Below are 26625 nucleotides of genomic sequence, written 5' to 3' on the forward strand. Positions count from 1 at the left end.
GTCCCTCAGCAAGTACTCAGATAACTTCCTTAACACTGATGTTGACTCACAGGTTTCTAATAATTTGTTCTCTGGTGTGGGACTTAAACTTTCTACTTCCTGATTCAGAAGACATAAACCTTGGCCAATGAACAGCCACTTTAAACAGAAACAGGACCCAAGTTAGTTGTTCAACATCGGCCTCCTGTTTTCGACCTATATCACCAGGGGCCACCTACACTTCTCAAGAGTCATTCAAATATAGAATTATGAGGAAGGTCTTTGTGAATTTAAACAAACATCCACACACTAACTAATTTTTAAAAAGCCTGCTAAACACTGGATCAATACATTTAAACACTTAGAAAAATATTCGTAGAAATGATTGGGGCCTGGAAAGGAAGCAACGATAATTTTCCAGGTCAAAGACAATAAAACTTGTTTTATGTCCATAATATACAAAACCTTGTTTTTTTTTTAAAGACTCAGTTGTAATATAAGTCAATTCACATAACAAGGTGCCTATTAACTCAATGGAAAATGGAAAATTATAATCATGCAGTATTTTTAGACAGTGCTGTGTTAGTGCAACCATCAGGGGGTTATCAGAGAATTCATTCTCAGTCTGAAGTCTAACCGATGCGGGCGTTGGCAAGAGTTGTTTTGTGCTCTGTGTTAGAGGAGCACATGTTAATCCTCTGTCAGATCATTGCCAGCTTTATGAGTGGAAAGACCAGTCAAACACCTCGATGAAGTGAGCAGATTTGGGCTCACTTCCCAATGAGAGGCACAGATACTGTTTGAAAGTAAAGTTGGTCTACCTTTGAGAGTTTGATAATGCTGAAAATGGGGTGAAGATGAACTGTTATTGGACTCAGTGTAACTCATGCACCATTTTCTGCTGCTGACTCATTCCAGTGATGTTTGTGTCATTGTATCAACATTGGGGCAGCATGGTGGTGTAGTGGTTAGCGTAATGCTATTACAGCACGGGTGACCAGGGTTCGATTCCTGCTTCTGTCTGTAAGGAGTTAGTACGTTCTCCCCATGAGGGCATGGGTTTCCTCCAGGTGCTACGGTTTCCTCCCACATCCCAAAGACATACGGGTGAGTAGGTTAACTTGTCACTTGGGTATATTTGGATGGCTCGGGTTCGTTGGGCTGGAAGGGCCTTTTACTATGCTGTATCTATACATAAAAAATAAATAAAATAAACAAAATTACAAGGGACAAATAATGGAATCTCAGAGGTAAGTTCTTTACATAGAGAGTGGTGGCATGAAATACCCTGCCAGGGGTGGTGGGAGAGACAGATACATTAGGACGTTTAAGAAACTTTTAGATAGGCACATGGATGATAGAAAAATGGAGAGCTATGCAAGAAGGAAGGGTTAGATTGATCTCAGAGTAGATTAAATGGTCTGCACAACATTGTGGGCCAAAGGGCCTGTATTGTACTGTAATGGTCCAAGTCCTTTGCTGCTCATTAACCAATGCATGTCCAAGCAGATAACATCAAGAAGGGTTTCTGCCATTTAAAACTAGCTTGCACAACTTAAAACTGAGGAGCTCCTTTTACAAAGAAGGGAAATGCAGTTTGTAGGTGTACTGGGAATGGTGCAGGAAAAGAATTGACCTGGGAGGTAGTGAAAAATGATAAATGTTGGGGAGTTGGATACAGCTGATTTACAAGAAGCGCTGCCGTAAGAAAGAAGTGAAGGTCTTTCTATTGCAGTAAGGATATAATAACATTGAAGAAGGCACTAAAACATTTAAAGAGATTAGATTAGATTATGAGGACACTCAGTCCTCTTTTATTGTCATTTAGTAATGCATGCATTAAGAAATGATACAATGTTCCCCCAGTATGATATCACAGAAACACAAGACAAACCAAGACTGAAAAACCAACAAAAACCACATAATTATAACATATAGTTACAACAATGCAAAGCAATACCGTAATTTGATGAAGAACAGACCATGGGCATGGTAAAAAAAAAAGTCTCAAAGTCTCGAAAATCCCATCATCTCACGCAGACGGTAGAAAGGAGAAACTCTCTTCCTGCCATGAGCTTCCAGCGCTGCAAACTTGCTGATGCAGCACCCTGGAAGCACCCGACCACAACCGACTCTTGAGTCTGTCCGAAAACTTCAAGCCTCCGACCAGCCCTCTGACACCGAGCACCATCTCTGCCGAGCGCTTCGACCCCGCCCCGGCAACAGGCAATAGGCAAAGCCAAGGATTTGGGGCCTTCCCCTCTGGAGATTCTCCATCGCACAGTAGCAGTAGCAGCAGCAGCGACGCAGGCATTTCAGAAGTTTCTCCAGGTGTCCCTCTGTGCTTCTCACGTCTGTCTCCATCAAATCAGGATTGTGCACGGTACCTACTTAACAAATACCGATATCATTTCGGAGAGGCCGCGTGCGCTGCGTCGCACCGCCATCTTCTCCTCCCCTCCATCTACTATTAATAATCTAAGATTCTATTAGATATGAGAATCTAAGCTGATCAGGAAAGATTGAATAGGCATCTGAATAGGGAATGTGGGTCTGTACTGGTTAGCATCATGCTTCCAGCGCCTGCTATAAGATCAAGGTTACAATTCTACAGCTGTCCGTAAGGTGCATGTCCACATGGGTTTCCTCTAGGTGCTGCGGTTTCCTTCCACGTTCCCTGGGCCTATGAGTTAGGCTCAGTACGTTGTGGGCATGCTGTGGGGAAGTGCGGCGACACTTGCTGGCTGCCCTCAGCACATCTCGGACAGTGTTGATCGTTGACACAACGATGCATTTCACTGTATGTTTTGAAGCTCATGTGACGAGTGAAGCTAATCAATCAATCAGGCTGTTAAGCAATGGTTGGATTTGCCCAACTTTTCAGGGTCATTGCTAATTTATGCAGCAATATTTGCCAATATAGACTGAAAGTGATACGAAAGTTGCACAATATTAACCACCTGTAATAGTCAAACGGTACAAAGAGCACATCTCTTTAATTCAGCCTTTAAATTGTTAGGTATGTTTCAATTGTCCTACATGGCATCAAGGATAATTGCCTATCAAGGATAGTTTCCACATATCCTGTGTGACAGTGTATGTGCTAGAGCAGATGGTCCTTTCACTTCATTCAGCTCTACTGTAAGTCAGGACTGATGGAAAAGAAACCTTTTCCCTCTAATTGATGACAGGGTCCCTGAAGCTGTTTTGTTTTTTTCTCAATTCAATCACAGATAATCGGAACCTCATTTGGGACTGGGAGTATCCTCCAGGCCCTTGGCTCTGAAAAATAGGCAAACAATGTCTAGCCATTGCTGTCTAAAATGAAGTGAAACAATCTGAAAAAATACAGTTTACACAAATGCACACAAGTACATGCTAATGCACATGTAGACAGTCATACAATACATGTGCACACACTGATAAATGGGATAACATGCATGCAGGTATGAACTACATATACACACAGACATGCACACACACAAACTAAAATCAGATCAAACAAATTCAACACATTCACAGCCTGGCACCTTGTTCAGTTCTCATTGTCTTTATTTTTGCGCTCTTGCGCTTTTATGTTACTGCGAAGGCTAACAAAATGGCTTTTCAGTAATAATAACTGCGATGTAAGGAGATCTCTCTCCCTCTCTGCTTGTTTGGGTTAAGAGCATTGCATTCATTTGTTAACCAATTGGGATAGATGTTATTCTTTCTTGTGTGTCTGTAAGCTATTGTTCGCGGGCTTTAGAGAGAAGGCGATGGGGACAGAGAGAGGAGACGCGATGCTGTAAGCTGGGCAACAGGACGGACCTCGAGCAGGAGTCTGAGGCCTAGGGTGTTCGGCTAGGAGAGGAGATGAAGACAGACTAGTGTGGAGCGTCTGGTCGACCACCGTGGTTGGTCCCAGGCGGTCGGAGGGGATCGAAGGGTGGAAAGAAGGCTCCGATAATTGAGCGCCAACTGTTGTGCATGAAGTGGTTAAACTTTGATAAGTTTGGTGCCTTTTACTTTCCTTTTATATTTTATCTCTATTAATTACATAGTTCCTGTAAGATCTATAAAGTGTAATCATTTAATTGCATATGGTCTGTTATTTGGCAGGGTGGGGTACATCACACAGCATCCACCCAAACTTGATTACCCAGATGGTGGGGCGGAAGGCTCCCCCTAGATGAAAGCGAGTTGAGCGAGTCTGAGGCTTAACGGGGGCTACATTTGGGGGCTCACCCAGGATTTGATTCAGTGGGGTGCTGTGTGATTGCTCTGTTTAAATCGGTGCTGCTGTGTCTCTGTGGGATTGTGGTTAATAATGTGTGTCTCTGTGGGATTGCTGGTTATTGCTGCAGGCGTGTTGGGTGGGATGGTTGTTGGTACCCCTGAGGTCTTTGTTCGAGTTCAGACTAGCGCTGATGAGTTGGTGGTGGGACTGACAGTGTCTATTGGTGCCCCAGGTGAGGTGGGGCCGTGGGCTGTCCATATTGTTAGGAGAGAGAGGAAAGAGTGGTCTGATTCGGAGGTAGTGTCCGCAAATAAATGTTCCAGCTACGGCAGGCTCCGCCTGGCTTTTGGGATATTGTCCACCCCGAAAGGGGTGGAGGCGTATGAGACGTGGGTGGAGCGGATCTCTCAGTTGTTAGATGAGGTGGCAGTGCTCGGTTGAGGGAGAGCGACAGGGATTGGTTGAAAGTTTGAGTAGGCGGGCTGTTAACCGTGTTAGAACTGTCAGGTTCAATTACCCCATAGTGACAGCTGCCAGTTATCTGAAAGTGGGGGAAAGTGCGTCTGGTTCAACTGGAAGTAAAATGCAGCGCCTGGGGGGGCTTTCCATATCTGTGTCAGGAGATTGGGGAAAAGCTTTCAGTGTATCTTCTCTGGCTAGGAGGGCAGCTAAATTGCTTGCAGTGCCAGGTGGATCATTTAAGGGGATTAGCCCCTCCCTCAGTTGTTCAGCTGATCAGAGAGGTGTCGGGAAACTTAGTGGAGGCCCAGTGGGGGAACGACTTGGGGTCTCAGGGGGAGCACGTTCCCAGCAATGTACCAAGGAACTTCCGAAAGGAAAAGACCCTATTCCTGAAGACTTAGAGGGACCACACCCCTGTGTGTCATTACGGATAGATGGAAGCTATGCTAAAGCCATCCTCGACACCGGGGTGCAGGTCAAGTTGTTGTACAGTTCGTTTTACAACCGGTTTCTGAAGCATTTACCCTTGACACCATTAAGGGCATTGGAGATTAGGAAACTCCCAGATAGGTTGACCTATGTAGCGCCCATGGAACAGGGCGTAAAGTCTACTGTTTAGGGAGTCATGTGACTGTTTGTACCTGGATTGGGTTTTTGTGTCTGCAGGAATGGTTGGCGAGTTATTTAGAAGCCATAAGGACATGACTAAATTTGGAAGGGGGAGAGTGTAAAGGGTTTCTTCTTTTATGTTACTGCGAAGGCTAACAAAATGGCTTTTCTGTAATAATAACTGCGATGTAAGGAGATCTCTCTCCCTCTCTGCTTGTTTGGGTTAAGAGCATTGCATTCATTTGTTAACCAATTGGGATAGATGTTATTCTTTCTTGTGTGTCTGTAAGCTATTGTTCGCGGGCTTTGGAGAGAAGGTGATGGGGGCAGAGAGAGGAGATGCGATGCTGTAAGCTGGGCAACGGGACAGAGCCCGAGCGGGAGTCCGAGGCCCAAGGTGTTCGGCGAGGAGAGCAGACGAAGACAGACTAGTGTGGAGCATCTGGTCAACCACGATGGTTGGTCCCAGGCGGTCGGAGGGGATCGAATGGTGGAACCTGACTCTGACTCTGCTTTTAACTTGCACTGGACACTTATAACTTGATTTTAACTGACATGTGGCTGTTGTGTTTTACTATTTATTATTATGTTTATGATTTAGTTTTGCGTTTGTTTTGTTATGATTGCACTGCTCCTGGGAAAAGCTGTCTCATTCTGCCCTGCAGAGCTGATGTACGGTTAGAATAACAACGAAATTTTTTGAATCTTGAGTCTTGAATCTTGAAAGAATACCGTTAACTGAGCTCCAACTGTTGTGCACAAAGTGGTTGAACTTTGATAAGTTTGGCGCCTTTTACTTTCCTTTTATATTTTATCTCTATTAATTACACAGTTCCAGTAAGATCTATAAAATGTAATCATTTAATTGCATATGGTATATTGTCTTTTATGTGGCGGGGTGGGGTACATCACACAGCATCCACCCAAACTTGATTACCCAGTTTGGCGGGGCCAAAGGCTGCTCCCCCAGACGAAAGTGAGCTGAGCGAGCCTGAGGCTTACCGGGGGCTACAATAGCATTTTGAATTTTTTAAAAAGTCATATTTAATTGGATTTTGTGTTTTTGTATCCTTAAAATTGAACTGACAGTGGAGGCTCTGCACAGGTAGAGGTGAGCGATTTTGAAAGAAGTATTGGCGGGCTTTGGGCTTTTTCTGGCAGCCTAATCGAATTGACAGAGGAGGCTCCACACAGGCAGGGGTGAGTGATTTAAAAAGTAGCGTTTGCAGGTTTTTGCCTTTTTCCGGCAGTCCAGTCGTATTGCAATTCATGAGCAAGGGCAAATAAAAATAAGGTAGGGTCGTGGAGTGGCCATTGTTGGAGTCGACCACTGTTAGAGTGGGGAGGCTTTGCCTCAATAGGCTTAGGTAGGAACAGGCTTGGGCGAGGTAAGTTTCTGGTAAAATTCTTCTTCATTCTTCGTCAGTTAATGCATAGTTAGTGCAGTGAGGGTGGCTCCAGGGACTGTGTTGTAAACACATAATCTGCAGATGCTGGGGTCAAAGCAACACTCACAACACGCTGGAGGAACTCAGCAGGTCGGGCAGCATCCGTGGAAAAGATCGGTCGACATTTCGGGCCGGAGGCCTTCATCAGGACTGTAGAGGGAAGGGGCAGAGGCCCTATAAAGATGGTGGGGGGAGGGTGGGAAGGAGAAGGCTGGTAGGTTCCAGGTGAAAAACCAGTAAGGGGAAAGATAAAGGGGTGGGGGAGGGGAGGCAGGGAGGGGATAGGCAGGAAAGGTGAGGAAGGAATAGGGGGAAACACAATGGGTAGTAGAAGGAGGCGGAACCATGAGGGAGGTGATAGGCAGCTGGGGAGGGGGCAGAGTGACATAGGGATAGAGGAAGGGAGGGGGAGGGAATTACTGGAAGTTGGAGAATTCTATGTTCATACCAAGGGACTGGAGACTACCTAGATGGTATATGAGGTGTTGCTCCTCCAACCTGAGCTTAGCCTCATCATAGCAATAGAGGAGGCCATGTATGGACATATCTGAATGGGAATGGTAGCAGAGTTGAAGTGGGTGGCTACTGGGAGATCCTGTCTGTTGTGGCGGATGGAGAGGAGGTGCTCGACGAAGCGGTCCCCCAATCTGCGTCGGGTTTCACCGATGTAGAGGAGGCCACACCGGGAGCACCGGATGCAATAGATGACCCTAACAGACTCACAAGTGAAGTGTTGCCTCACCTGGAAGGACTGTTTGGGGCCCTGAATGGTGGCAAGAGAAGAGGTGTAGGGATAGGTGTAGCACTTGCACTTACAGGGATAAGTGCCGGGTGGGAGATCCGTGGGGATGGACGTGTGGATAAGGGAGTCGCGGAGGGACTGATCCCTGCGGAAAGCGGAGAGGGGTGGAGAGGGAAAGATGTGCTTAGTGGTGGGGTCCTGTTGAAGGTGGCGGAAGTTGCGGAGGATAATGTGCTGGATCTGGAGGCTGGTGAGGTGGTAGGTGAGGACAAGGGGAACTCTGTCCCTGTTGTGGTGGCGGGAGGATGGGGTGAGAGCCGAAGTGCGGGAAATGGAGGCGATGTGGGTGAGGGCGTCATTAATGACAGCAGAAGGGATTGAGATGTCCCGGAACAGAAAACCTCATCCTCGGAGCAGATGTGGCAGAGACGGAGGAACTGGGAATAGGGAATGGCATTTTTGCATGTGGCAGGGTGGGAAGAGGTATAGTTGAGGTAGTTATGAGAGTCAGTGGGCTTGTAGAAGATGTCAGTGGACAGTCTGTCTCCAGAGATGGAGACCGAGAGATCGAGAAAGGGGAGAGAAGTGTCCGAGATAGACCAAGTGAATCTGAGGGCTGGGTGGAAGTTTGAAGTAAAGTTGATGAAATTGTCGAGCTCAGCATGGGTGCAGGAAGCAGCACCAATGTAGTCGTCAATGTACCGAAAGAAAAGTTGGGGAGCAGTACCAGAATAGGTTTGGAGCACAGACTGTTCCACATAACCAACGAAGAGACAGGCGTAGCTGGGTCCCATGCGAGTTCCCATAGCTACACCCTTAGTCTGAAGAAAGTGGGAAGAGCCAAAAGAGAAGTTATTGAGTGTGAGAACCAGTTCTGCCAACCGGAGGAGGGTAGTGGTGGTGGGGAACTGGTGAGGTCTATTATCCAGAAAGTAGTGGATGGCTTTGAGGCCTTCTTGATGGGGAATGGAGGTGTATACGGATTGGACATCCATAGTGAAAATGAAGCGGTAGGGACCAGGGAACTGGAAGTTATTGAAGAGGTGGAGGGCATGGGATGTATCCCGAATGTAGGTGGGGAGGGACTGAACAATGGGTGACAAAATGGAGTCCAGGTGGGCAGATACAAGTTCGTTGGGACAGGAGCAGGCAGAAACTATGGGTCTACCAGGACAGTCAGGCTTGTGGATCTTGGGGAGGAGGTAAAACCGAGCGGTACAGGGTGTGGAAATTATGAGTTTAGTGGCTGAGGAGGGAAGGTCTCCAGAGTTGATAAGGGCAGTGATGGTACGGGAGACAATGGTTTGATGTTTTTTGGTGGGGTCCTGTTCCAGGGGTAAGTAAGAGGTGGTGTCAGAGAGCTGCTGTTTGGCCTCAGTGAGGTAGAGGTCCGTCCGCCAGACTACTACAGCACCACCTTTGTCACCTCCTCTCTTGCCACCATTCAGGGCCCCAAACAGTCCTTCCAGGTGAGGCAACACTTCACTTGTGAGTCTGTTGGGGTCATCCATTGCATCCGGTGCTCCCGGTGTGGCCTCCTCTACATCGGTGAAACCTGACGCAGATTGGGGGACCGCTTCGTCGAGCACCTCCGCTCTGTCCACCACAACAGACAGGATCTCCCAGTAGCCACCCACTTCAACTCTGCTTCCCACTCCCATTCAGATATGTCCATACATGGCCTCCTCTACTGCCCTGATGAGGCTAAACTCAGGTTGGAGGAGCAACACCTCATATACCGTCTAGGTAGTCTCCAGCCCCTTGGTATGAACATAGGATTTTCCAACTTCCGGTAATTCCCTCCCCCTCCCTTCCCCTATCCCTATGTCACTCTGCCCCCTCCCCCAGCTGCCTATCATCTCCCTTATGGTTCCGCCTCCTTCTACTACCCATTGTGTTTTCCCCTATTCTTTCTTCACCTTTCCTGCCTATCACCTCCCTGCCTCCCCTCCCCCACCCCTTTATCTTTCCCCTTACTGGTTTTTAACCTGGAACCTACCAGCCTTCTCCTTCCCACCCTCCCCCCACCTTCTTTATAGGGCCTCTGCCCCTTCCCTCTACAGTCCTGACGAAGGGTTCCGGCCCAAAACGTTGACCGATCTTTTCCACGGATATTGCCTGACCTGCTGAGTTCCTCCAGTGTGCTGTGAGGGACTGTGTTGTGTTCTTTGTGTGAGATGTGGGAATTCTGGGAGACCTCCAGCCTCCTGAATAACCACATCTGCACCAGGTGCACCGAGCTGCAACTCCTCAGAGAATGTGTTAAGCAGCTGGATCTGCAGCTCAGTGACCTCCAGCTCACACAGGAGACGGAGGAGGTGATAGATGGGAGCTACAGGGATGTAGTCACCCCTAAGTTGTTGGAGGGAGGATCCTGACAGAAGGGAAATCGGCAGCCGGTGCGGAGTACTCCTGTGCCCATTCCCTTCAAGAACAAGTATTCTGTTTCGGATACGGCTGAGGGGGATGATCGAACAGGGAGAGCTGCAATGGCCAGGTGTCTGGGACTACGTCTGGCTGTGTGGCTCAGAAGGGACGGGGGGGGGGGGGAAGAAGAGGATTTCAGTAGCAATAAGGGATTCTGTAGCTAGTGGAGTAGACGCAAGAGTCTGTGGACATGAAAGCTACGTCTGGATGGTATGCTGCCTCCCAGGTATCAGGGTCAGGGATGTCTTGGATTGGGTCCACACCATTCTAAAGGAGAAGGGTGAGTAGCCAGAAGTCTCGGTACCTATTGGCACCAATGACATAAGTAGAAAAAGGGAGGAAATTCTGAAGAGTTAGGTGGAAAGCTAAAAAGCTGGACCTCCAGGGTAATAATCTGGATTGTTACTTGTGCCACGTGCCAGTGTGTGTAAGAATAGAATGGTATGGCAGATAAATGTGTGGCTGAGGAACTGGTGCAGGGGGCAGGGGTTCAGATTTATGGATCATTGGGATCTCTTCTGGGGAAGGTATGACCTGTACAAAAGGGATGGGTTTACGTCTGCACCCGAGGGGGATGAAAATCTTTGCAGGCAGGTTTGCTACAGTAGTTGGGGAGGGTTTCAATTAATTTGATAGAGGGTGATAGGGCTGAGGATTGGGTAGGTGCTGTGTATAGTGAGACTGTGAAGAAGGACAGGCAGATGATAGGGCAAATTTTCAGAGAGAGTCTTAATCAGAATCAGCATGTGACGTAAAATTTGTTAACTTAGCAGCAGCAGTTCAATGCAATACATAATCTAGCAGAGAGAAAAAAATTAATAATAAATAAACCAAAACATAATAATAAATAAACAAGTAAATCAATTACGTACATTGAATAGATTATTTAAAAATGCGCAAAAACAGAAAAAATATTGTGTATTAAAAAAAGTGAGGTAGTGTCCAAAACTTCAAAGTCCATTCAGGAATTGGATGGCAGAGGGGAAGAAGCTGTTCCTGAATTGCTGAGTGTGTGCCTTCAGGCTTCTGTTCCTCCTGCCTGATGGTAACAGTGAGAAAAGGGCATGCCCTGGGTGCTGGAGGTCTTTAATAATGGATGCTGCCTTTCTGAGACACCGTTCCCTGAAGATGTCCTGGGTACTTTGTAGGCTAGTACCCTTGATGGAGCTGACTAGATTTACAACCTTCTGCAGCTTCTTTTGGTCCTGTGCAGTAGCCCCTCCATACCAGACAGTGATGCAGCCTGTCAGAATGCTCTCCACGGTACAACTATAGAAGTTTTTGATGATAGTGTAACATGGGGGTCAAATCCAAAAATATGATGAATTCAGGACTGAAGGTGTTATATTTGAATGCACGCAGTAAACAGAATAAGGTAAATGGACCTGTAGCACAGTTGGAAATTGGAAAGTATGATGTTGTGAGTATCATTGAGTCATGGCTAAAAGGAAGTTATAGTTGTGAGCTTAACATCCACGGATGCAGATTGTATCAAAAGGACAGGCAAGTAGGAAGAGGGGATGGCATGGAAAAAATTAAATCAAATCCTTAGAAAGAGGTGACATAGGATCAGGAGATGTAGAATCCTGGTGGGTAGACTTAAGGAACTGCAAGGGTAAAAATCCCCTGATGGGAGGTATATACAATCCTCTGAGTAGTAGCCATGACGTGTGCTACAAATTACAATGGGACTTAGAAAACACATATCAAAAAGCAACGTTATGAGAGTCATGGGGGATTTCAATACGCAGGTAGACTCAGAAAATTAGGTTGGTGCAGGATCCTGAGAGAGAGAATTTGTAGAATGCTTATGAGATGGCTTTTTAGAGCAGACTGTGGTTGAGCCCACTATGGGAAAGGCAATTCCAATTTGGGCATTGAGTTGTGTAATGAACTGGATTTGATTGGTGAGCTTAAGGTAAAGGAATCCTTAGGAGATCATAGACTTAACCCTGCATTTGAAAGGGAGAAGCTAAAATCTGATGTATCAGTATTACGGTAGATTAAAGGGAATTGTAGAGGCATGAGAAAGGAGCTGGCCAAAGTTGATTGGAAGAAGGCACTAGCAGGGATGATGGCAGACAGCAATGGCTGGCATTTCTGGGAGCTATTCAGAGGGTGCAGGTGAGATATTGTACATCCCAAAGAAGAAGTATTCTAAAAGCAGGATGATGCAATTATGGCTGGCAAGGGAAGTCAAAGACAACATAAAAGCAGAAGAGTATAAATGGGCAAAAAAGTAATGGGAAGTTAAAGGATTGGGAAGCTTTTAAAAGCCCACAGAGGGCAGTTAAGTTGATGGCTTTGAGGCCAAGTTTGTGGGTGATAAGAAGAGATGTAGAGGGGCAGGTAGTGTTGAGGAAGCAGGGAAGCTAAGGAAGGTAAATGTAATGTTAGCATTCATTTCGAGAGGACTGCAATATAAAAGCAAGGATGTAATGCTGAGGCTTTAAAAGGCATTGGTGCAGCCTCGCTTTAAATACTGTGAACAGTTTTGGGTCCCTTATCTAAAAAAGGATGTGCTGATATTGGAGAGGGTTCAGAGGAGGTTCACAAGAATGATTCTGGAAATCAAAGTGTTATCATATGAAATGGTCTGTACCTATACTTGCTGGAATTTAGAAGAATGAGGAGGCATCTCATTGAAACCTATCAAATTTGAAAGCCCTCATTAGAGTAGATGTGAAGAGAATGTTTCCTATTGTAGGGGAGTCCAGGACCAGAGGGCACAGCCTCAGAATAGAGGGATAAAAATTTAGAATGGAATGAGGAAGAATTTCTTTAGCTAGCATGTAGTGAATATATGGAATTTGTTGCCACAGGTGGCAGTGGAGGCAAAGTCACTGGGTGGATTTAAGGTGGAGGTTGATAGGTTCTTGATTAGTTAGGGAGTGAAAGGTTTTGGGGAGAAGGCATTAGAATGGGGTTGAGCGGGAAAATGGTTTAGCCATGATGAAATGGTGGAACAGACTTGATAGGCCAAATGGCCTAATTCTGCTCCTATGGCTTATGGTTTTATGATCTTACTTTTTGTTTCTGGCAACACTCTGTAATGCTTTTCCTCAGCTATGCACTCTGGGCTTTCATTGATGATCAGTGATGCTTTCTTGTCATAAACTTGCCAAGCCGGGGAAATATTCCTATTCATTTTACCGCAGTCCCAAATTTCGTTGTTTAGGGAAATATGCTTCTCATTCCTATAGCCTGCCTTCTCAAGTTGAGCATTATTTTACTCAACTTGTTTTCAGTTTCTCCTTGTGCACGATTACAACAGTAAAATCATGTATTTCTACTATGAACTTAGTGCTTTAAAGGAGCAGATTTGGACCTGACCCTCATGTCAATTGGATGCTGAAATACTTCCTGCCCATTACACCTCTGGTGTTTAGGGTGGCAATGAAGGTCCTCCATCGCTGTCTGTATAGAAGGAGTCTTCACTGCTGTTTCTGTAACAATTGTTTTTTTTTGACCAAGCAGGATTGTTAGCACTGAGCTGAACCCCTGAACCTGAAGGAGTAGTGGACCACTCTTAGTTTGGCCTCTACCCTTTGACCTGTTTGGCATGGGTATTCCTACCTACCAAGAACCAAAGCACAAGGCTCTGACTCCAGCCAACATAGTTCTTCAGGTCACTGAGGCATGCAAACCTCCAAACTCTACGTCAAGATTGTGGTCCTCTTGGAGGTGGATGCCAAAAGGCTTGTCCAAAAGGCAAGTTTTTTGCAGGAGTGAGGAGATTTCAGGGTTTTCAGGCTTATCTGTGGAAAAGACTTTCTTTGTAAAGTAGAAACCCCAGAACAGCCCTGATATTCTAACTATGATTAAACTGTTTCTAAATCAATGATTTCTGTAAATTATGCCATGTTTTGTATTTTATGTATCTATTTAAAAATACACACACCGAAATTGGCGATAGCAGTTCCAACACTTTTCCTCATGAATATTTTAACAGGATAGTTACAGGCCCACGCCTTAGCTTATGGTTATTGCAAAGCTCCGGCCAAAAATATCAGGCAGCACAAATCACATTCAAAATAAGAATGAAGGTTCTGAATGAGGCAGGTTGCAAGTAGCAACACTGCAGGCATGTTATAAATATAGAGACTATAGTCAGCAAGGCATCACAGTGATTCAATAGGTAATAGCATTTTATAATTCTGCTTCTAAATGTCAAAAGCTCCGCTTTCTGACTGTATTATGGCCCTTTGGCTCTTGAATACTCAGTGAGTCACCCACTTGTAATGTAGTGCTAACAGTGCTGTTTAAATTCTGATGGGAAAATTGCATTCACTGGGTTTCAGTACTCAGTAAGGTGCCACCTCTGACTCTCATTGTAAATGGAGTGAAGATTCCACATCTGTATCATCTACCAGTTATCTGCGGAGGAACATCCAACAGTCATTCCACCACCATCACAGTTCCTCAACACCAAGGAGTACCTAACCACATCGATAACATGGAGTTGTGTACCATCGAATGGATTTAGTTATTCATGTATACGGCGCAGAACTAGCACTTCCAGCCCAACGAGCTGTGCCTCTCAGCAGCGCAGCTATATAACACTAACCTACCACAGGTCAACTTACAGTGACAAATTAACCTTCTAACTGGTAAGTTTTTGGTCTATGGGAGAAAACCGGAAAAGTTCAAAATGAGATTTATTAGCAGAGTACGTACATGTCACCACACACAACCCTGAGATTCCTTTTCTTGTGGGCATATGAATCAGTGGAATCATTTACAGTATGGGATGGCAGAGATGGTTAGAAAAAGCTAGTGGATAACTTCCTGAGCACCAAGCAAGCATTATTACCCCGAGATGACTCAGATATATGTAGCTTAGTAAAGATGAATTCTTCCGATATCCTATTAGAATATGGAACAATGCAGATCTGTACGAATGGTGCACAAGACAAGTTTTTCACTGTCCCTCAGTACATGTGACAATAACAAACTAATTCACCAATACAGTGGATTCTGGTTAATTGGTTCATTGGTTAATCAGGGCAGCCACTTATTTGGGACAAGTCTTAAGGAACAAAAACTAATTGAGAAAATAGTAAGGATTCTCTTCATTTATTTGGGGCAATATACCCCTTAATTAGGACAGGAGACTTTTGCCAAAGAATTTCTAACTAGCGTCAGTTGCGTGAACTTGTGTGGCTGTCAGACACTACACGGTGCTTAGAGCAAACAGTTTTTAAATAGAGTCAGTTGCATGTGTTTGTGTTCAAAAAGCAGTGATTTTTGTCACTGATATATGGTGAGAAATAAGCAGTAAGACAATTTAGAATTGTTTTGCTCACTGTGATTTCAAGTATTCAGGCTTGGAGATGCCAGAAATGGCCAAGGGTGAAAATAAAATAAAATAATTTCACTACTTTAAGAATCTAGGAAGTACAAAGAATTTGAAAGTATTGACAATCATCTTGAATGTTACAATGAAAATGAAGATCTGGAGAATGCAATCATCAAGAGCATTGTATGAAATCAGTCTATTATCTGCACTAAGTGTCTGCACTAATTTTGTTCATTTACAATCAATCAAAAGCGGGCTGTTTGCCCATCATGTCTGACAATGATAATGAAAGTTTTAAAAGTGGAACATTTGCACTGGGACAGTTCCACTCTCTTGATCTCAGAAGTCCGGATTCAATGGTATGAGTAGTTGTCACAAACTTGTGTGTTTCTTGGTTGCAGTGGATAACCATGACTTTTCTGTGCCTTGTCATGTGCTTCACTCTCCATGAAGTGGTGCAGAACCGTCTCCTTGGTCATTGGGTCTGAATGTTGATCTGATCCGGAAGTCTGCTGGAGCTAAATTCACATGCTAGGACAGGCATGTCCTTATTTCACTTGCGTATGAGGCCTGCTGGCTACCCTCACCTTGTTTGGTCTGGCCTGCCTGTCGAAGCGGTGTACCAAGGTGTGGCCACTGGTACATGCAAACAGCTTCTTGCAGCCACAGCTGAGAGCTGACCAAAGGCGAGTGAGTTGTCCCAGAATGGACACAATAAGCCCTCTCACCAGAAAAACACACCATGGTCACGTCATACATGAGTGAATTCCTCCATCCATAACTATTAGGAACTAATGCACAGTTTTATAGTACTGTTGTAGCATTGGTGTGTTCTAATTTGTTCGTTATTTCATTTAAGCACATCTTTTGTTACTCAGTTAAAGGTACTTTGCCTATTTTATACTTTTTAAACTATTCCCATGAAACTTCGGCTAATTGGGCCAAAATGTACTGGTACCGATGTGTCCCAATGAACTAGAATCCACTGTATTTAACTGGATTGTATGTTAATGAGGACAGGTCAGAAGTTTAATTTTCTGTAACATCTACAGCCGTGGGTTCGGAGGATGATGAGGACAACTATAATAACACTCAGTAAGTGCACCATTATCTTGGACTATTTAACCCACTGAATTGGCAGCCCCTTTCACCACACTAAATAGTTTTTCCTTCCACTACTGACACACAGTAACTACGTGTCGTCTACAACACACACTGCATTTACTTCTCTACAGTAGGCCACTAGATCCCCCACTCGGAAGGACAGGGACAGTAGCAGCATGGCTTGAAGATTCCCCATCAAACCACACACAATAGTAACTCAGAAAAGCATCACAATTTCCTCCCTGTCACTGGGTCTCAATCCTGAAACTTCCTCTCCAACAGCATGGTACAAGTACCTTCACAGAAAAGACTGTAGCAGTTCAAGAAGATGACTAACCACCATGGTCTCAGGGCAAGTAGGAGTGGGCACTAAATGCAGTGATGACCGTATCTCAAACAGGAATGAGTCAAGGAAAATTTGATGCCCATTGGGAATGTTCATTTCATGGCTGTCTATCTACCAGGTTCTCCATCCCAGGGGCTGGTAAGAGGGGCAAATCAAAGACTACTACCAAGCTCTTAGACCTTAGAATCATACAACAGAGCAACAGGCCCTTCAGCTCATCTGGTTCATGCTAAGCAAGATTCTCATCTAAGCTAGTCCTATTTGTCTACAGTTGACCGACATCCCTTTAAACCTTTCCTACCCATGTAAGAGGGTAGCCATTAGCACAACTTTTTACAGAGCCGGCTGTAAGATTGGGGTCTGATTCCTGCCCCTGCCTGTAAGGAGTTTGTCCATTCTCCCCGTGACCATGAGTTTCCTCCGTGTGCTCCGGTTTTCTTCCACATTTCAAAGACGTAAGGTTTAGGGTTAATGAGTTGCTTTGTTGGTGCCGGGTGTGTGGCAACGCTTGTGAGCTGTTAATACAATAGGCATCCGTTAGTCCCGTGAGACCATGGATTTCCGTCTTGGAAGGTTTCCAGGGCGCAGGCCTGGGCAAGGTTGTATGGAAGACTGGCAGTTGCCCATGCTGCAAGTCTCCCCTCTCCACGCCACTGATGTTGTCCAAGGGAAGGGCACTGTGGCCGATACAACTTGGCACCAGTGTCGTCGCAGAGCAATGTGTGGTTAAGTTCCTTGCTCAAGGACACAACACGCTGCCTTAGCTGATGCTCGAACTAGCGACCTTCAGATCACTAGACCGACGCCTTAACCACTTGACCACGCGCCAACACAATATGTTCCTTTTAAATCTCTTCTCTCTCACCCTAAACCTATGTCCTGTAGCTTCTGACTCCCCAACCCTGGAAAAATGACTGTGCGTATTCATCACACCTATGCCCCTTGTGACGTTACTTATACACCTCTATAGCATCACCTCTCATTCTCCAACGCTTTAATGAAGTCCCAGCCTGTCCAGCTTCTTTCTATAGCTCAGTCCCTCAAGTACAGTAACATTCTCATAAATCTCCTCTTCACTCTTCCTAGTTTGAATGGCAAACTGGTTCAGTTTGTGAGTTCATAAAATAATTATTCATATTTATAATTAAAATATATATTGTGGTGCTAAAGAGTTTTCTGTGATGTTAGTTAAAATCATCACACAGTATCCTGCCAACCGATGGGATCGCGTGGCTAAACAGCCCCATCGGTTACAACATGTGGTCTTTATGAGAAGGGACATCATGCAAAGATTCCTATTTTGTTCCCCTAATGCATGACTGAACTGCCTTTGCTGGACATATGTTCTCTCAGGCCTTATTGTAACCAGGCTGCCAAGATAAAAATGAAAGGAAATTTTAATTACTTGCATTATTATAAAAATCTTTGCTGTTTAGTGTGGCGCATAATGTGTTGGAGATGGTTCACTAGTCAGAGCTCATGTCAGTCGCAGATGAAGCCGTGCATTGACATTTTCAAAGTACATTGGGCAGATGGTTTTCCTTGTGATTCTGGCAGCCGTTGTAGGATGTAAAAACTCAGCTCTCTGAAGGCACAGTTCACTCGTCATTGCTTTGTAATCCAGAATTTCACTATGTTTTATTTCTGCAGGGGACACCTTTGTCTGGTAGCTGCCTTAACAAGCCAATGTTTTTATCACAAAATTCACTTTCAGCTGCCCTGACGTAAACGAGGTCGGTCGAAACCAGAGTTGCCACCCTGGGGATAAATGTCCACAACCTGTAACAGTTACAGCTCACGCTGGCAGTGCTGCTCATTCAACGGTTACCTCACCAGTGTCCTGACCAGATGGCTGCCAGGACAGTGTCCATTGCCTTGCCTCTCCCTCAAACCAAAATGCTTCATTTGTGATTTGTTATGTTAGTTCTCCTGGGATGTTTCTTTCACAAGGAATAGCTTTTCACTCCTGGTGATGATAGGGAAGAAAGTGACGGAAACGTGCCTGGTACATTACAGGATAGAAGAAGAGTTCGGTAACAGCTGAAAGATTGAACTGAGGCCACTCTTAGTTTGAAGGAGCAACACCTCATATTCTGTCTGGGTTGCTCCAACCCGATGGCATGAACATGGGATTTCTCTAATTTCTGGTAATTTCTTCCCCTCCCCCTTCTCTTTTTCCATTCTGGCAAGCCTCTTCTCCTCACCTGCCCATCACCTCCCTCTGGTGTTCCTCCTTCTTCCCTTTCTCTCATAGTTCACCCTCCTCTCCAATCAGATCCCTTCTTCTTCAGCCCTTTACCTTTTCCATCCCAGCTTCTCACTTCCTCCCCTCCTCCACCCACCCACCTTCCCCCTCACCTGGCTTCACCTATCACTTGCCAGCTTGTACTCCTTTCCTTCCCCTCCCCCCAAGCTTTCTTCCCCTTTCCTTTTCAGTCCTGACGAAGGATCTCAGACCAAAATGTCGACTGCTTAATCCTCTCCATAGACGTTGCCTGACCTGCTGAGTTCCTCCAGCATTTTGTGAGTGTCAGCTGAGAGATTGGATGCATTTGTTTTCCCTACGTGGAGGAAGCTGTGAAGTTACCTGGTAGATTATGAAGGGCTAGATAGGATATGTGGTAAAATTCTTTCCCCTTTTCTAAAAACAAGTGGGCAGTGGTATAAGGTGAAGATCAGAAGTTTAGAGGGGAATCTGAGGGGGAATGTTTTCCCCATACAATGGCTGGAATCTGGGCTATCCAACCAGAGAATCTACTGGAGGCTCTCAGCTATATCTAGATGAGCACTTTCAATAAAGAAGCCATTGAAGGCAGTGGCCAAATGTGGATAAATGTAACGAGTATTGTAAGGACAGTGGTCATATGGGTTAGGGTTATCATAAAACGATGGGCTGAATGGCACCATTCTGTGTTGATTGACTCTACGACTCTTTAGCTTCTTTGTTAGGTTAAATTCTGAATGCACCATGAGGGACAGAGGTTGAGAGCGTTGCCAGCTTCAAGTTCCCAGGAGTGAGCATCAACTGCCCTGCTCCAACCATGCAGATGCCTCTACTTCCTCAGGGGGCCAAAGAAATTGGGAATGCCCCTGCCGAACGTTTTCAGTTTTTATTAATGCACTGTAGGAAAGATCCCATCTAGATGCATAATGGCCTGGTATGGCAACTGCTCTGCACGTGACCACAAGAAACCGCAGAAGGTTGTGGACACAGCTCAGCACATCATGAAAGCCAGGCTCCACTCCATGGATTCTGTTTATACTTTCCACTGCTTCAGCAAAACAGCCAGCATTATCAAAGGCATCACCCACTCTGGCCAGTCTCTCCTCACACCCTTCCCACCAGGCAGAATGATACAAAAGCCTGGAAACATGTACCACTAGGCTCAAGAACACCATCTATCCTGTTGTCTATTAAATGCCTCCCTTCTTGAATAACGGAACGGCACTAGCTCCTCTCCTGTCTTTTGGGGCCCCTCCTATGGTAAGAGAGGACATGAATGTCTTGGTCAAGGCCCCAACAATCTCATCTCTTGCCCCTCTCAATAACTTGGTATATACAGTATCTCATCTGTCTTGGGGATTTATCCACTTTAAGGGATCTATCACTACCTCCTTTATCTTGGAGTGCCCTAGCATATTAGCATGCTCCACATTGATCTCCCTACCCTTCACCTTGTTAAATACATGCGAAGTACTCATTCAGGACTTCTCCCATTTTCTCCACTTCCAAGCACATGTTCTCTCGTTTATTCTTGATTCTCTTTAATCCTACTTGCCAAAGACTTTTTCATGGCCCTTCTTGACTCTCCAAATTCCCCTTTTGATTCCTTTCCTGGCTTCTTTATAATTTTCAAGGAATCTATTTGATTTTAGATTCCTAGACTTTACATATGCTACCTTTTTCTTTTTTCACCACCTCTCTCAACATCAAAAATTCCCTTGCCTTGCCACTCTTGTCCTTTTTACTTACTGGGACGTACCTATCCTGTACTCTGTGCAGTTGGTCTTTGAATACTCTCCATATGTCAGATCTGGGCTTGCCTAAAAACAATTGATTCCAACTAACTTCCCATTCCTGTCTAATACTCTTGTAATTTGCCCTGCTCCAATTTAAGACTTTTCTGCAAGCATCAGACTTCTCTTTATCTATAGGTATCTTAAAACTTAAGGATATGCTCACTGTTAATTAACTATTCTCTCACTGAAAGGTCAGTCATTTGTTCAGGCTCATTACCCATCTCCAGGTCCAGAATGGCCCTTCCTCTAGTTGCACTATCTACATACTGATTTAAGAAATCCTCCTGGATGCGCCTAATAAATTCTGCCAGTCTAAACTTCTTTCCACTAAGAGTATCCTGGTCTATATTAGGGAAGTTGAATTCATCTACCACAACAACCCTATTGATTTTACATCTTTTCCGAATCTGCTTTTATATCTGCTCCTTAATGTCCCTGTGGCTGGTGAGGATCTGTAGTGTCATCCAGTTAGAGTGACTGCACCTTTCTTATTTTTGAGTTCTAACCTAAGAACTCAATGAGTGAGACCTCCACTTTGTACAGCTCTGAGAGCACCTGCGATATTGTTCCTGATTGATAGTGCAGTTTCCCTACCCCTCCTTTTACCTCCCTTGCTATCTTTTCAGAAACACTGGAACTCTGGAACATTAATCATCCAGCCCTCTCCTTTTCTCAACCCAGTCTCTGTAATGGCCACAGCATCATAGTTCCGTGTAGCGATCCAATACCGAGTTCAGAGTACTTTTGCACATAAGAGGAGCAGTATAATTACGCAATAACTCTATATGCCCCTTTTCCCACTATTGCTGTGTCAATTATATGCCAATGATATAATTAGAATTGCATCCATTGGGAATTGGATTGATTGCAGAATTAGTGGTAAGTGTAATTCAATGGCTTTAGATTTCCCTGTTTAAATGGAGGACATTGCGACTCATCTGTGGTCTGATGTCAGTCAAAACACGGAGGCAGAGAGAGGATCAAGAGACATACTGCAGTTGTGGGATAACCGTCAGATATCAGTGTTGATATGAATGCGGATACTCTAGTCTGCAGAGGGATTTGACAGTGAACAACATTTAAACCAGAAAGAGGAAGGGGTCAGAGACAAAAGCTCTCTGCACTAACTCTATGGGGCTAGATAGGAAAGTAACCGGAGCAGCTACTGAGTGATGATAAGATTGGAACCAAGCAATATCAGTCTTGTTTACCTGTAGGGGGAATGAGAGTCTTGGTGGACGCGGGTGCAGTGATTGCAGGGGAAATGAAGGGATAATAAACCATGTTTACTGTCACGGGGAATGGTATGCATTGTTTTTATTTACTGTGGGTATTGCTGGAAACCCAGTGGGAATGATCTAACAGGTGAGAGGTGGTTATGAATGAATACTGGAGATGGTAACACGTTAGGGTAGTTATAATAACCAAAAAGCAGCAAATTTCCTAGACTAAGGAAATTAAAGACTGATGAACTCAACCAGTTGTTCTGAAGGGAAACAATAAGGGCAAGAAAAGCAGTAAAATTGCAACAGACCTGTGTTAATTGTGCACTCTTGGTCCAGCCCTCCTTTGTGGGAACAATGAGGTATCACCTCAGAGTCTGGGGAGCTGGTTCCCATCGTAGAGAAAATAGGTCACAGCTAGAGCGGTTGCGAAAAATTCACAACTGCACTCAAAAGGGAAAATAACATCCTGCTGAATTGATCATAGCAGGATGTGTGAAGCCTTCTGCTCTTATATGGCAACTGCGGCCTTCACTGCAGAGGAACCTGGCAGCAGATGATTTTAGCACAGTGAAGCGTTTATGATATCACCATAACAAGGTGCTAAACTATCATATACATCTGTCCCGAGACTAGCTTTGCACAATAATTTAAGTCTGCAGCTATGGTGATGTTCTGTAGCTAGAGGAGACTCCCAAAGAGGACGAACACCACCACCTCAGATACCAAAGTCACCAAGGCACACCCACCAGAAGCCCCCAAGGTCTCTGTACAAAGGACAAAAGGTGCAGATCAGGGTTAGGTCTACCTCTTCTCAATCCTGCACCGCCTTTCAAAGAGGTCATGACTGCCACCTCTGACTACTTCCTTCATGCCAATTTTGTATCCGATTTGCTAACTCACCCTAGAAGCCATTCGATCTAACCTTTTGGACCAGCCTGTCCTAGCGACCTTTTCAAAGGCCCTGCTCAACTCCTGGTAGATGGTATCTAACCATACCCCCTTTGATCCTCTTGGTTATCTTTCAAAAGAGCTCAGTCAAATTCCTGAAACATGACATCCCCACATATAAAGTCATGCTGACTATCACTAGAAACATGCACAAAATGTTAGAGGAACTCAGCAGGTCAAACAGCATCTATGGAGAGGAATAAAGAGTCATCATTAAAGATAATTAAAGTCAACGTAATTAAAAACCCACCCCACCCTAGACATTCTCTCTTCTCTCACTGAGCAGAAGATATAAAGGCTGAAAGACCGCTACTACCCTGAGCTACAAATATTCGCCACCATCCTGAACAGCTACTATGCCACTATTATAAAATGATTGAATGCTAACATAGACTCTTGACCTCCCAGTCTAACTCATTATGACCTTGGACCTTATTGTCTAGCCGCACTGCATTTTTTCTGTAACTGTATGACTTTATTCTGTGTTCTGCTATGGTTATACCTTGTACTACTGCAATGCACTATTTAATGGTGGGAGGAGAGATAGCAGCGCGCCGTGCGTGCGCAGCCCTCTGGTGAAAATGAGATCGTATCCATTAAATAGGGGCCGTGGACAATTCTGATTTGATGGAGATGGTGAAAGCACAGAGGAACATCTGGAGAAATTTCTGAAACGCAAGTTCGCTGCTGTTGTTACTGCGCGATCAAGAATCTTCCGGAGGGAAGGCCTCAAAATCCCTGGCTTTGCCTGCTGTTGGCGACCGAGATTGAGGTCGAATCGTTCGGATAGAGATGGTGCGCGGTACTTGGTGTCGGAGAGCTGATCGGAGGCCGAAGTTTTCGGATGACTCAGAGTTGGACTGTGGTCGGGCATGGCAGGGAGAGTTTTTCTTCCTTCTCCCATCTGCGTAAGATGTGGGACATTTGAGAGACTTTGAACTTTTTACTGTGCTCGTGGACTGTTCTTCATCAAGTTATGGTATTGTTGCACTGTTGTGACTATATGTTACAATTATGTGGTTTTTTTAGATTTTTCAGTCTTGGTCTGTCCTGTGTTTTGTGATATCACACCGGAGGAAATATTGTATCATTTCTTAATGCATGCATTACTAAATGACAATAAAAGAGGACTGCATGTCTTCATAAGCTAAAAAAATGAACTGTATGGATGGCTCCTAACACAAGTTCTTCACTGTACCTTGGTATACAGGTCAATAATAATCCAATTCACCAATTTAAATTTACCTAGTTACTAAGCTGGGGATATTTTAATAGTGAGCAGGAAATTTTTTCTTTGTGGCACCTTGCCAATATCCAACCCACAATCAACGTCACTAACGAAAATCAGCTGGTCACTGTCTTGTGGGAGCTTAATGTGCATATATTAGTTACAGCAGTGATCACATGCTCAATACCATTTTATTTGTTGAAGTCATGAAGGATTCTATGTGAATAGAATCATCCATTAGAACAAATTAGTTGGAAGTTGGATGTTTATAATGTTGAGAGCCACTAAAATCTGTTCATCTAAAGAGTGATGAGTCAGCTTTTGGGACTTTGATTGGAGGTGGGTGGCATGGTAGATAACGGTTAACGTAACGCCAGTGACTGGGGTTCAATTCTGTCACAACCTGTAAGGAGTTTGCACGTTCTTCTCATTACCATGAAGGTTTCCTCTGGGCTCTCCGGTTTCCTCCCACATTCCAAAGACGTATGGGTTGGTAGATTAATTAGTCACACAGGCGTAATTGGGTGGCGGGGACTTGTTGGCTGGTTCCATCCTGTTTCTTTAAATTAAGTAAATAACCTGATGAAGGGTTTCAGCCTGAAACATCGACTGTACTCTTTTCCATAGACGCTGCCTGGCCTGCTGAGTTCCTCCAGCATTTTGTGTGTTGCTAAAATAAAGGAAGGTTGCAGCTTGTCTCCCAGCAGAGCAGATTTAGACATTGTATCATAGTGTGATTAAACTGACCATGGAAAGGTAGACTAGTTCATATCCTTTCACTAATATTTTTTTTACTTCAGTGGGGAGAAAAAGCAGGAGAGTTGTAAAACCGGCCAATAATTCACTATCACGCATTTGACAGTAATGCACAGCAAGTTTAAAGCCATTGTAGATGAGATGCTGGAAGAGGCTGTTAAACCTCTGCATGTAATATAGGGTGCATCAGTTGTATGTACTGCACTGTGGCCTCTGCCATTTAGAAGGTAAAGAGAAGCCAGCATAATGCCATAAATGCAGGCCACATGCCTGGATTTGCTGGGCCTAATCCTGGACTGCTCAGCGTTGCCTTGGACTGCCTTCTCTAGAACAACTAAAGTGATTCGACAAGTTGGCTCGCTGCTACTTTCTGAATGTTGGACTTACAAATAATGTCCATATTCTGGGGATGAATAAAGTCGTTTAACATCTTATTTAAGTGATGTTACCTCTACCTCTGTTCCTGGTGGATACTTAAGTGCCTGGCTGGACAAGGCTCAGTATGCTACAGAGAGTGCTTGTGCATGTGTGTGTGTGTGTGAAGAAAGGAATTCAAATTCAATTCATTTGCATAAAGCCACAGGTACAGACATAAACCTTCTGTTTTAAACTACAGTTATAATTTGGGACCACGTCCCACCTCACTCTAATGATCAAGTTATTCTTACCAATACATAGGATGATATAGTGTAGTGAAATAGCAAATATAAATGACACTAGTATGAATACCTTGCTGCACATTACACCAATTAATCTGCTAATTGCTCACTGTGAAGGCTGCCAGACAGACAAATCCAACCGAACACTTTGGATGAACCTGTGACCCAACCCAGCCAGAGGCCAGTTCCAGATCTAAGTTTAGTTCTGTGGTGTGTGGCCAAATTGTGCTGACTTGTGAAGTAGCCTGGTGATAAAGTAATGAACACGTTGTAGCTGGTATGGAGAGACAATAGTTCTCCTAGCTCTGATCGCACACACTGGGAATAAAATTAAAAGATGGTACATGACATGATAGGACATGTTTGGTGGGGGGGGGGGCGCAATGAGAGGACATAGATTGTGTTGGGTAAATTTACAAATGGTTCCCCAAAGGGGACAGCATTTTTCAACTCAAAACAGACTCTTTGTCTGTTTGACCCTTCTTGAACTAACATTCCTGGGACAACAATTAAACTCTCTGGCCACCCCTCACTGCATTTCTCATATCCACATGTAGGCTTCTTGTCCCCACAGCAGTAAAGTTTTTGCATTTAAATAAGAATTTCAGCAAACAGTAGTTGTCCCTATGTAGTTGTAAAGCAATGTGGAATCAATCACTGGTAATGTCTCTTAAACATGTGCCCCATGCCCCCTGACCTTTAAATAACACCCATCAATATGAGTGCCAGAGAAAACAATGTGCAAAGCTGTGAGCTCCTGGTGATAATCCAGCCCCCTGTGTTCCTGGGCAGGTCAACTGTAGCAATAATATTTCTCACAAACTGATCATATTGGAGCCTCGGCATGTCGAAACAGCCAGGCTTTTGAAGGGCTACTCTACTGCAGCATATCTCCATGGTCAGACGCATTAAAAAGATCCACACTGGGGTTCGATGGTGGCAGAGTGATAGCAGATATGGGCCACGTGCACGACAGGCAGCGGACAAATTTCTCTGCTAGTTTATAGTCATAGAATCGTAGAATCACACAGCACGGGAATAGCCCATTTGGCCTAACTCATCAACACCTAGCAGTGGACACACTTATGTGTTAACCCTTGTCCCAGCACTTGGTTTATACCTTCTATATCTAAGCGATTCAAATGTTCGAACC

Source organism: Mobula hypostoma, chromosome 4, assembly GCF_963921235.1.
Source record: "Mobula hypostoma chromosome 4, sMobHyp1.1, whole genome shotgun sequence".
Taxonomy (NCBI): domain Eukaryota; kingdom Metazoa; phylum Chordata; class Chondrichthyes; order Myliobatiformes; family Myliobatidae; genus Mobula; species Mobula hypostoma.